This window comes from Pristiophorus japonicus, chromosome 4 (genome assembly GCF_044704955.1).
Source record: "Pristiophorus japonicus isolate sPriJap1 chromosome 4, sPriJap1.hap1, whole genome shotgun sequence".
In the NCBI taxonomy this organism is placed as follows: domain Eukaryota; kingdom Metazoa; phylum Chordata; class Chondrichthyes; family Pristiophoridae; genus Pristiophorus; species Pristiophorus japonicus.
Window position 1 is genome coordinate 37,270,668 of NC_091980.1, and position 12,378 is coordinate 37,283,045.

A 12,378-nucleotide genomic window follows, 5' to 3' on the forward strand; every position below is an offset into this window, starting at 1 on the left:
ACAGAGAAGATTTACAAGGATGTTGCCTGGACTTAGAGAAATGAGGAACGATTGGATAGGCTAGGATTGTTTTCTTTGGAACAGAAGAGGCTCAGGGGGGATTTAATTGAGGTGCATAAAATTATAAGGGGCCTAGATGCAATAGATAGGAAGGATCTATTTCCCTTAGCAGAGAGGTCAATAACCAGGGGACATAAATTTAAAGTAATTGGTAGGAGGTTTTGAGGGGATGTTTAGAAGAGTAATGTTTTCCCCCAGAGGGCGGTAGGGGTCTAGAATGCACTGCCTGAAAGGATGGTAGAGGCAGAAACCCTCTTTGCACTTAAAAAGTACTTGAATAATCACTTGAAGTGCCATAACCTGCAAGGCTACGGACCAAGAGCTGGAAAGTGGGATTAGGCTGAATAGCTCTTTTTCAGCCAGCGCAGATAAGGCCTCCTCTGTACCATAAATCTCGATGATTTTAAGCTTCTGATCATCCCTCCCGATATCTCCTTCTTTGTCTTGGCCTCCATTTTTTTGATTAAACCATGGTGAAGCACCTTTTTCTATATTATGTGTGCTATAGAAATGCAAATTGTTGTTCTAAACTCAGCTGGTGATTGTATCATTGTGTCAGCTGTGGCTCAGTATATAATAGTCTCGCCTCTGAGTCAGAAGGTTAAGGGATTAAGTCTCACTGCAGAGACTTGAACATAAAATTCTAGGTTGACACTCCAGTGCAGAGGGAATGCTGCACTGTCGGATGCCATCTTTTGGATGAGACATTAAACCACACTCAGGTGGACGTAAAAGATCCCACAGCTCTATTTCGAGAAAGAGCAGGGGAGTTTTTCTTGGTGTCCAGGCCAATATTTATCCCTGAATTAACATTTCAAAAACAGATTATCTGGTCATTATCACATTGCTGTTTGTGGCAGCTTGCTTGTGCGGAAATTGGTTGCCGTGTTTCCCACATCATCATCATCATCATAGACAGTCCCTCAGAATCGAGAAAGACTTGCTTCCACACTAAAAATGAGTCCTTAGGTGGCTGAACAGTCCAATATGGGACTTACAGTCTCTGTCACAGGTGGGACAGAGAATGGTTTGAGGAAAGGGTGGGTGATTTGCCGCACGCTCCTTCCGCTGTCTGTGCTTGGTTTCTGCATGCTCTCGGTGACGAGACTCAAGGTGCTCAGCGCCCTCCCGGATGCTCTTCCTCCACTTTGGGCGGTCTTGGGCCAGGGATTCCCAGGTGCTGGTGGGGATGTTACACTTTATCAAGGAGGCTCTGAGATTGTCATTGAAGCGTTTCCTCTGCCCACCTGGGGCTCGCTTGCCTTGTAGGAGTTCCGAGTAGAGCATTTGCTTAAGGAGTCTCATGTTGAGCATGTGGATGATGTGGCCCGTCCAACGGAGCTGGTCGAGTGTGGTCAGTGCTTCGATGTGGGGATGTTGGCCTGAGCGAGAACACTGACGTTGGTGCGTCTATCCTCCCAGTGAATTTGCAGGATAGAAACATAGAAAATAGGTGCAGGAGCAGGCCATTCAGCCCTTCTAGCCTGCACCGCCATTCAATGAGTTCATGGCTGAACATGAAACTTCAGTACCCCCTTCCTGCTTTCTCGCCATAACCCTTGATCCCCCGAGTAGTAAGGACTTCATCTAACTCCCTTTTGAATATATTTAGTGAATTGGCCTCAACTACTTTCTGTGGTAGAGAATTCCACAGGTTCACCACTCTCTGGGTGAAGAAATTCCTCCTCATCTCGGTCCTAAATGGCTTACCCCTTATCCTCAGACTGTGACCCCTGGTTCTGGACTTCCCCAACATTGGGAACATTCTTTCTGCATCTAACCTGTCTAAACCCGTCAGAATTTTAAACGTTTCTATGAGGTCCCCTCTCATTCTTCTGAACTCCAGTGAATACAAGCCCAGTTGATCCAGTCTTTCTTGATAGGTCAGTCCCGCCATCCCGGGAATCAGTCTGGTGAACCTTCGCTGCACTCCCTCAATAGCAAGAATGTCCTTCCTCAAGTTAGGAGACCAAAACTGTACACAATACTCCAGGTGTGGCCTCACCAAGGTCCTGTACAACTGTAGCAACACCTCCCTGCCCCTGTATTCAAATCCCCTCGCTATGAAGGCCAACATGCCATTTGCTTTCTTAACCGCCTGCTGTACCTGCATGCTCACCTTCAATGACTGATGTACCATGACACCCAGGTCTCGTTGCACCTTCCCTTTTCCTAATCTGTCACCATTCAGATAATAGTCTGTCTCTCTGTTTTTACCACCAAAGTGGATAACCTCACATTTATCCACATTATACTTCATCTGCCATGCATTTGCCCACTCACCTAACCTATCCAAGTCACTCTGCAGCCTAATAGCATCCTCCTCGCAGCTCACACTGCCACCCAACTTAGTATCATCCGCAAATTTGGAGATACTGCATTTAATCCCCTCGTCTAAATCATTGATGTACAATGTAAACAGCTGGGGCCCCAGCACAGAACCTTGCGGCACTCCGCTAGTCACTGCCTGCCATTCTGAAAAGCACCCGTTTACTCCTACTCTTTGCTTCCTGTCTGACAACCAGTTCTCAATCCACGTCAGCACACTACCCCCAATCCCATGTGCTTTAACTTTGCACATTAATCTCTTGTGTGGGACCTTGTCGAAAGCCTTCTGAAAGTCCAAATATACCACATCAACTGGTTCTCCTTTGTCCACTTTACTGGAAACATCCTCAAAAAATTCCAGAAGATTTGTCAAGCATGATTTCCCTTTCACAAATCCATGCTGACTTGGACCTATCATGTCACCATTTTCCAGATGCACTGCTATGACATCCTTAATAATTGATTCCATCATTTTACCCACTACTGAGGTCAGGCTGACCGGTCTATAATTCCCTGTTTTCTCTCTCCCTCCTTTTTTAAAAAGTGGGGTTACATTGGCTACCCTCCACTCCATAGGAACTGATCCAGAGTCAATGGAATGTTGGAAAATGACTGTCAATGCATCCGCTATTTCCAAGGCCACCTCCTTAAGTACTCTAGGATGCAGTCCATCAGGCCCTGGGGATTTATCGGCCTTCAATCCCATCAATTTCCCCAACACAATTTCCCGACTAATAAAGATTTCCCTCAGTTCCCCCTCCTTACGAGACCCTCTGACCCCTTTTATATCCGGAAGGTTGTTTGTATCCTCCTTAGTGAATACCGAACCAAAGTACTTGTTCAATTGGTCTGCCATTTCTTTGTTCCCCGTTATGACTTCCCCTGATTCTGACTGCAGGGGACCTACGTTTGTCTTTACTAACCTTTTTCTCTTTACATACCTATAGAAACTTTTGCAATCCGCCTTAATGTTCCCTGCAAGCTTCTTCTCATACTCCATTTTCCCTGCCCTAATCAAACCCTTTGTCCTCCTCTGCTGAGTTCTAAATTTCTCCCAGTCCCCAGGTTCGCTGCTATTTCTGGCCAATTTGTATGCCACTTCCTTGGCTTTAATACTATCCCTGATTTCCCTTGATAGCCACGGTTGAGCCACCTTCCCTTTTTTATTTTTACGCCAGACAGGAATGTACAATTGTTGTAATTCATCCATGCGGTCTCTAAATGTCTGCCATTGCCCATCCACAGTCAACCCCCTAAGTATCATTCGCCAATCTATCCTAGCCAATTCACGCCTCATACCTTCAAAGTTACCCTTCTTTAAGTTCTGGACCATGGTCTCTGAAATTACTGTTTCATTCTCCATCCTAATGCAGAATTCCACCATATTATGGTCACTCTTCCCCAAGGGGCCTCGCACAATGAGATTGCTAATTAATCCTCTCTCATTACACAACACCCAGTCTAAGATGGCCTCCCACCTAGTTGGTTCCTCAACATATTGGTCTAGAAAACCATCCCTTATGCACTCCAGGAAATCCTCCTCCACCGTATTGCTTCCAGTTTGGCTAGCCCAATCTATGTGCATATTAAAGTCACCCATTATAACTGCTACACCTTTATTGCATGCACCCCTAATTTCCTGTTTGATGCCCTCCCCAACATCCCTATTACTGTTTGGAGGTCTGTACACAACTCCTACTAATGTTTTTTGCCCTTTGGTGTTCTGCAGCTCTACCCATATAGATTCCACATCATCCAAGCTAATGTCTTTCCTAACTATTGCATTAATCTCCTCTTTAACCAGCAATGCTACCCCACCTCCTTTTCCTTTTATTCTATCCTTCCTGAATGTTGAATACCCCTGAATGTTGAGTTCCCAGCCCTGATCATCCTGGAGCCACGTCTCCGTAATCCCAATCACATCATATTTGTTAACATCTATTTGCACAATTAATTCATCCACCTTATTGCGGATACTCCTTGCATTAAGACACAAAGCCTTCAGGCTTGTTTTATTAACACCCTTTGTCCTTTTAGAATTTTGCTGTACAGTGGCCCTTTTTGTTCTTTGCCTTGGGTTTCTCTGCCCTCCACTTTTCCTCATCTCCTTTCAACGCTGGTGGTACTTCTCCAGCACTTTGAGGTGTCTGCTATATATAGTCCACATCTCTGAGCCATATAGGAGGGCAGGTACCACTACTGCCCTGTAGACCATAAGCTTGGTGCCAGATTTGAGGTCCTTGTGTTCAAACACGACCGAAGAATGCGCTGGTGAACTGGAGGTGGTGTTGGACCTCGTCATCGATATCTACCCTTGCTGATAATAGACTCCTGAGGTATGGAAAATAGCCGTGACTACACTTCCAAAAGTACTTCATTGGCTGTAAAGCACTTTGGGACATCCGGTGGTTGTGAAAGGTGCTACAAAGACTTTCTTTTATTTTTCTCGAGTTCTGTGCCATTTGTTCTCCTCATAGAAAATACGCTAACCAGAACGGATTACACCATACCATTTTGGCAACATGTTGTATGCCAAGAAGTATTCTCAATTCCTGGAATACCTTATTTTAAATCAGGTAATTGAGTATTACCCAAAAACAGTTCAGCCAGTAAAGTTATCGCTATGGTATGGGGAATTGAGCAAATCAGAAAGGAAGTGGGAATAATGACTTTTCACACAATGTAGAAGAGTGACAGACATCTCCCTGCAGTATTGAGGGAGTGAGTTCCATCTTGGAAATAAACAGAACTAAATGTTTCTGAAACCTCAGGACGTCATGGTGAGATTACAAAATTTAAATAATTAAACTATTTTTGAAGGAAGTGATCTTATTTTAGTGATGTCAGTGGTAATCTACTTTGACAAATCTCTGACACTGCAGTAAAATAAATTAACATTGACAAATTTGCTGGTTCTCATGTAAATGTCTCAACTCTCAACATTTATGGGAAATCAAAAAAAACAAAATTTATGATATCTCGGTAATAATTTTGACAGAAATAAACAGAAAGTAGCTAAATAATCATGAAATCGCATTGTGCTGTGTGCTGCTCTGAATCACTGTCGCATCTGACACTTCTGACATTGCAAGAAGGTTGCAGTGTGTTTTTTAACGAGTACCAACATGACAATGTAAGGTGAACAGAAAATGTGTAGGTAAATAGGAATGTTAGGAAAATCAACCAATAAAAGTTGTCGGAACCATCAAAATCTTGTCAAGGTTTCAACTCTTTCACTGACTGCAATGGAACTTCTACAAGGGGCCAAGGTAAATATTGTAAATGAGAGGTTTACAAGGGACATAGAAGTGACCTAATAAAGGTAGGTAAAATCATAAAAGGGCTGTATTGCATACCTATTGATTGAATATTTCAGCTTGACAGATTGAGCAGGATCAGGGGTTATGCATTTAAACTACGCAAGAGTAGGCGCCTCTTCTTTTCCCAGAGAGTAGTGCACCTTTGGATAATATTGTCAGCTTTTGCAGTGAATGCTGACTCTCTGAACACATCGAAAAGGAAGCTGAACCGTTTCTTGGCCATGGCAGAGATCTGGGGTGGAAATTCGGTCGCGTCACTGTTGCGGCATTAATCCAGGCAGAGTGATACATTTTGCGCCGACAAATGGTTTGCGTCTGCCACCGCATGATTCATCAGCTGGGCCTTGAGTTGGGAGCAGAGCGCTAAGGGAGGCGATGTACACGGGCTCGCTACTTTCAGGCGGTAATGCTCCGCGCCCCCTTGAAACCGGCACTGAATGTCCCAGCGAGGCGCTTGAAGCTGGCCGCTTGCCCGGACATCCTTACCGCCGCCAATGCCGCCCCACCTAGGTGCTAACAGGGGCGGCAGAAGACTAAAGATTCAGCCCCACATCTTTTAAAAGTTAAGCGATTTAACAATTAATGTAAGCGTGGTCAATGTTGGTCTCCTGCACTGGTTCTATTGTCTGAGTGGGTCAGAGAGGAATTTTACAGATATAGGCCCTGAATGTGCGCCTCCTACAGGTGTGTACAAGGTGAATCCTCTTGACAGATCGCACGCATCTGAAGGTAAAGGGCCTCTGCGGGCAGAGAGTTGGGCTATTTGCCCAACTCCTGACCAGCGAATGCCCATGAAATTCTATGACTGTTAAAAGCATACTTTTAAAGGACAGAAAAATATATTTTTTTCAATTATTTAAACATTTAAAAACCTGTGAAAGTAGTTAAGTTTATTTTTAGACCCTTTAAAATATGTAAATTTATTTTTCAAAAAATTAAATTTTGTTTTAAAGAATTAATTACGTTTCATTTTGATTAATTTTAAATATGCAATGCTTTAAAAAAATATATTTAAAGTGTATTTTTTGGTGTATTCCCAATGGAATCTTGGCGTTAATTGCAAAGGGGATAGAGTATAAAAGTAGGGAAGTCTTGCTACAGCTGTACAGGGTATTGGTGAGGTCACACCTGGAATACCGTGTGTAGTTTTGGTTTCCATATTTACGAAAGGATATACTTGCTTTGGAGGCAGTTCAGAGAAGGTTCACTAGGTTGATCCCGGGGATGAGGGGATTGACTTATGAAGAAAGGTTGAGTAAATTGGGCCTCTACTCATTGGAATTCAGAAGAATGAGAGGTGATCTTATACGTTTCTATAAGATTATGAGGGGGCTTGACAAGGTGGATGCAGAGAGGATGTTTCCACGAGTGGGGGAGACTAGAACTAGAGGGCATGATCTTAGAATAAGGGGCCGCCCATTTAGAACGGAGATGAGGAGAAATTTATCTCTCAGAGGGTTGTGAGTCTGTGGAATTCGCTGCCTCAGAGAGCGAATTCAAGGGACCTTATGGCCTATTCCTGCTCTTATTTCTTATGTGCTTATGCTGATGGTGATTCCGTATATACAGAACTCATCATAGGTATGAATGGGCATACCCCTACTTTGATTGGTTGGGCCAGCTCACATGATCCCAGGGACGCGTGCGAAACGCCTACGCCCCTGGGAAATGTGGGCCTCTCCGCAGGCCTTCGCACAGAGGCCCAGGACCGCAAGTCTTCAAACCCCCCGGACCACCAGGTAAGGATGTAGATATTTTTCAGGTCGGAGGCATCTGCCCGCAGGAAGCATCTGACCCCAATTTCTGCACCATTCTTTTTACTTTTTTGATCCTGGATTTATTTTTCTGTATTTTTTTTTTCCTCTCTAAGAGATTTCACGGCTGCAGGTGGTAGGACGTATCTAGTCATGATACTCCAGGCAACATGAGTGTGGGGCAGGCTTGATGGATCGGCCGGTCTTTTCCTGCCCATTATTTTTGTATGTTTGTATGACAGTGTTAGCAATAACAAGCTTCCACTGTAAGCATAGAGCCCTATTGAAACCTCTTTGGAAGAAATATTAGACATGTTGAATTTGGGTCATCCATCATTTGTTTAGATCCTGTCTGTCTGAAGGAAATCCCTTTGGTGAAGATGAGGATTTAATTTGTGCTGGTTGTGTTAGTTCATACTCTGTCCATGTGATACATCTCTGACTGGTTTCAATTAGTGTTTTATTTTCTTCCAAAACAGCCTGTATTTATTTCGCATTCTGAACCTACTGATGGCTTTGTTTTGCAAAATATATATTAATTTTCAACATCATGCTGTGCAAATTGCAGTCTGCTTTATATTAATGCTTTTTATAGCAACTATCATAGCACCATTAAGAAGGCTAACTAGCTACCTCGTATGAATGAAATTCGCTGCAGTGTGCCATAGCCATAGGGAGTCTTGAAGGAGAAAGATGCATTGAATTAAAAATCTCAACGCAGAGCCAAAGAAAAATGGAATACTTCCCTAGCTGTAGAACATGGGTGGGCTGGGCAGAGAGCAGACTTTTGTGTCTTGACGTACCGTGTAGATCAAAAGTAAATGTTCTCTATATCACTATTTCTGGTCATGGCTGGTTGTTTGGGGTAAGTGCCAATTCAGTAAAAAGTAAAGCTTTGCAGTGTGAAATGTTGCCACTTTAATATACAGGTATACATATGTAGTGTAAATGGCTAAAGCAGCTGTAACAGCAGAAGATGCAATTTAGGTATATCCAAAAGATTATTCAAAAGAAACGAGCATAACAATAGGATTGATAGAAGAATGGGTGACTCTGGATCAAGTGTAACATTATTCAAGTTTGGAGGAAGACTCTGAATAAAAATCTTGAACTTCAACATATTTATTTAAACAGACGTGGTCCTGATAAGTTGGTGATGGGCTTTCTCCTTGAACTGCTACACTTCTTATGGTGATGGTGCTCCCAATATGTTAGGTAGGGAACTCCAGGATTTTGACACAGCAACGAGGAAGGAACATATGTCAATTTCAGGAGGATGTGTAAATAAGAGGTACTTGGATGTGATGGTGTTGCCATGATACTGCAGTTTCTGGCCGCCTTGGTGGTAGAGGTAGCAGGGAAGAGAGGTGTGCTTTGAAGTAATCTTTGTGAGTTGCTGCAGTATTAAAGAAGGAAAGATACAAATTGTTTAACTTATTTTTATGGGATTGAAATTCCTGGCTCCTATCGACAAAAACTTACACCATGAATGGATGGAAAACTCTGCCCATTTGCTTAATACTCTAGGTATTAAATCTCCGTCTAAATCATTGTCTTTGGCCCCGAGCACAAACTCTGCTCCCTAGCCACCGACTCCATCCCTCTCCCTGGCAACTGTCTGAGGCTGAACCAGACCGTTCGCAATGTTGGTGTCATATTTGACCTCATGATGAGCTTCCGACCACATATCCGTGCCATCAACAAGACCGCCGACTTCCACATCCATAACCGCCTGACTCTGCTCCTCTCAGCTCCGTTGTTGCTGAAACCCTCATCCATGCCTTTGTTACCTCTATTCCAATACTCTCTTGGCTGGCATCCCATCTTCCACCCTCCATAAACTTGAGCTCATCCATAGCTCTGCTCCCTGTATTCTAACTCGCATCGTTCATCCATTACCCCTGTGCTCCCGGGTCTTATATTGGGTCCCGGTTGAGCAACGCCTTGATTTTAAAATTCTCTTTCTTTTTTTCAAATCCCTCCATAGCCTCGCCTCTCCTTATCTCTGTAATCACCTCCAACCCTCTGAGATATCTGCACTCCTCCAATTCTGGCCTCTTGTGCGTCCCTGATTTTAACCTTTAGCAGCCGTGCCTTGAGCTGCCTCGACCCTATGCTCTAGAATTCCCTCCCTAAACCTCTGGAACTCCCTGCCTAAGCATCTCCGCTTCTCGACCTCTCTTTCCTCCTTCAAGACGCTCTTTAAAACCGATCTCTTCATCTGCCCGAATAGCACCTTATGTGGCTCGGTATGAAATTTTGTTTGATAACGCTCCTGTGAAGCATCTTGGAGCATTTTACTACATTAAAGGCAGTATATAAATGCAAGTTGTTGTTGTTAATTGGAAGTATTGGTCTGGTTTCAATGAAACCAATGTATTGAAAAAGCAATAGAAAGCCAAGCATCCGCCATCTTAATGAAAAGTGGGTGTTTCTGTCTGTGACACCAAGCATGGAAATGATTCTCAGGAGGAAAGAAGTTGAAATCTGGGAGGAAGTGCAACCTTCCCCCTTTGCCTGCTATTAGAAACATAGAAAATAGGTGCAGGAGTAGGCCATTCGGCCCTTCGAGCTTGCACCAACATTCAATAAGATCATGGCTGATCATTCACCTCAGTACCCCTTTCCTGTTTTCTCTCTTTACCTCTTGACCCATTTAGCCATAAGGGCCAGATCTAACTGCCTCTTGAATATATCCAATGAACTGGCATCAACAACTCTCTGCGGTAGAGAATTCCACAGGTTAACAATTCTCTGAGTGAAGAAGTTTCTCCTCATCTCAGTCCTAAATGGCTTACCCCTTATCCTTAGACTGTGTTCCCTGGTTCTGGACTTCCCCAACATCGGGAACATTCTTCCTGCATCTAACCTGTCCAGTCCCGTCAGAATTGTATATGTTTCTATGAGATCCCCTCTCATCCTTCTAAACTCCAGTGAATAAAGGCCCAGTCGATCCAGTCTCTCCTCATATGTCAGTCCAGCCAGCCTGGGAATCAGTCTGGTGAACCTTCGCTGCACTCCCTCAACAGCAAGAACATCCTTCCTCAGATTAGGAGACCAAAACGGAACACAATATTCCAGGTGAGGCCTCACCAAGGTCCTGTACAACTGCAGTAAGACCTCCCTGCTCCTATACTCAAATCCCCTACCTATGAAGGCCAACATACCATTTGCCTTCTTCACCGCCTGCTGTACCTGCTTGCCAACTTTCAATGACCGATGTACCATGACACCCAAGCCTCGTTGCACCTCCCCTTTTCCTAATCTGCTGCCATTCAGATAATATTATGCCTTCGTGTTTTTGCCACAAAAGTGGATAACCTCACATTTATCCACATTATACTGCATCTGCCATGCAATTTGCCCACTCAACTAACCTGTCCAAGGCACCCTACAACCTTTTAGCATCCTCCTCACAGCTCACACTGCCTCCCAGCTTAGTGTCATCTGCACACTTGGAGATATTACACTCAATTCCTTCATCCAAATTATTAATGTATATTGTAAATAGCTGAGGTCCCAGCACTGAGCTCTGCGGCACCCCACTAGTCACTGCCTGCCATTCTGAAAAAGACCCATTTATCCCGACTCTCTGTTTCCTGTCTGCCAACCAGTTCTCTATCCACATCAGTACATTATATCCAATACCAAGTGCTTTAATTTTGCACACCAATCTCTTGTGTGGGACCTTATCAAAAGCCTTTTGAAAGTCCAAATACACCACATCCACTGGTTCTCCCTTGTCCACTCTACCAGTTACATCCTCAAAAAATTCCAGAAGATTTGTCAAGCCTGATTTCCCTTTCATAAATCCATGTTGACTTGGACCGATCCTGTCACTGCTTTCCAAATGCGCTGTTATTTCATCTTTAATAATTGATTCCAACATTTTCCCCACTACTGATGTCAGGCTAACCAGTCGATAATTATCAGTTTTCTCTCTCCTTCATTTTTTAAAAAGTAGTGTTACATTAGCTACCCTTCAGTCCATAGGAACTGATCCAGAGTTGATAGACTGTTAGAAAATGATCACCAATGCATCCTCTATTTTTAGGGCCACTTCCTTAAGTACTCTGGGATGCAGACTATCAGGCCCCAGGGATTTATCGGCCTTCAATTCCATCAATTTCCATAACACAATTTCCCGTCAAATAAGGATATCCTTCAGTTCCTCCTTCTCACTGGACCCTCGGTCCCCGAGTACTTCCGGAAGGTTATTTGTGTCTTCCTTCGTGAAGACAGAACCAAAGAATTTGTTCAATTGGTCTGCCATTTCTTTGTTCCCCATTATAAATTCACCTGAATCAGACTGCAAGGGACCTATGTTTGTCTTCACTAACCTTTTTCTTTTCACATATCTATAGAAGCTTTTTATGTTTCCGACAAGCTTCCTCTCATACTCTATTTTGCCCCTCCTAACTAAACCCTTAGTCCTCCTCTGCTGAATTCTAAATTTCTCCCAGTCCTCAGGTTTGCTGCTTTTTCTGGCCAATTTATATGCCTCTTCCTTGGATTTAACACTATCCTTAATTTCCCTTGTTAGCCATGGTTGAGTCACCTTCCCCGTTTTATTTTTATTCCAGACAGGGATGTACAATTGTTGAAGTTCATCCATGTGATCTTTAAATGTTTGCCATTGCCTATCCACCGTCAACCCTTTAAGTATCATTTGCCAGTCTATTCTAGCCAATTCACTTCTCATACCATCGAAGTTGCCTTTCCTTAAGTTCAGGACCCTAGTCTCTGAATTAACTGTATCACTCTCCATCTTAATAAAGAATTCTACCATATTATGGTCACTCTTCCCCAAGGGGCCTCGCACAACAAGATTGCTAATTAGTCCTTTCTCATTACACATCACCCATTATGTGCTTCCTCATGCATAACCATTCATAAAAGGCCTGTGTAAAGTTGCT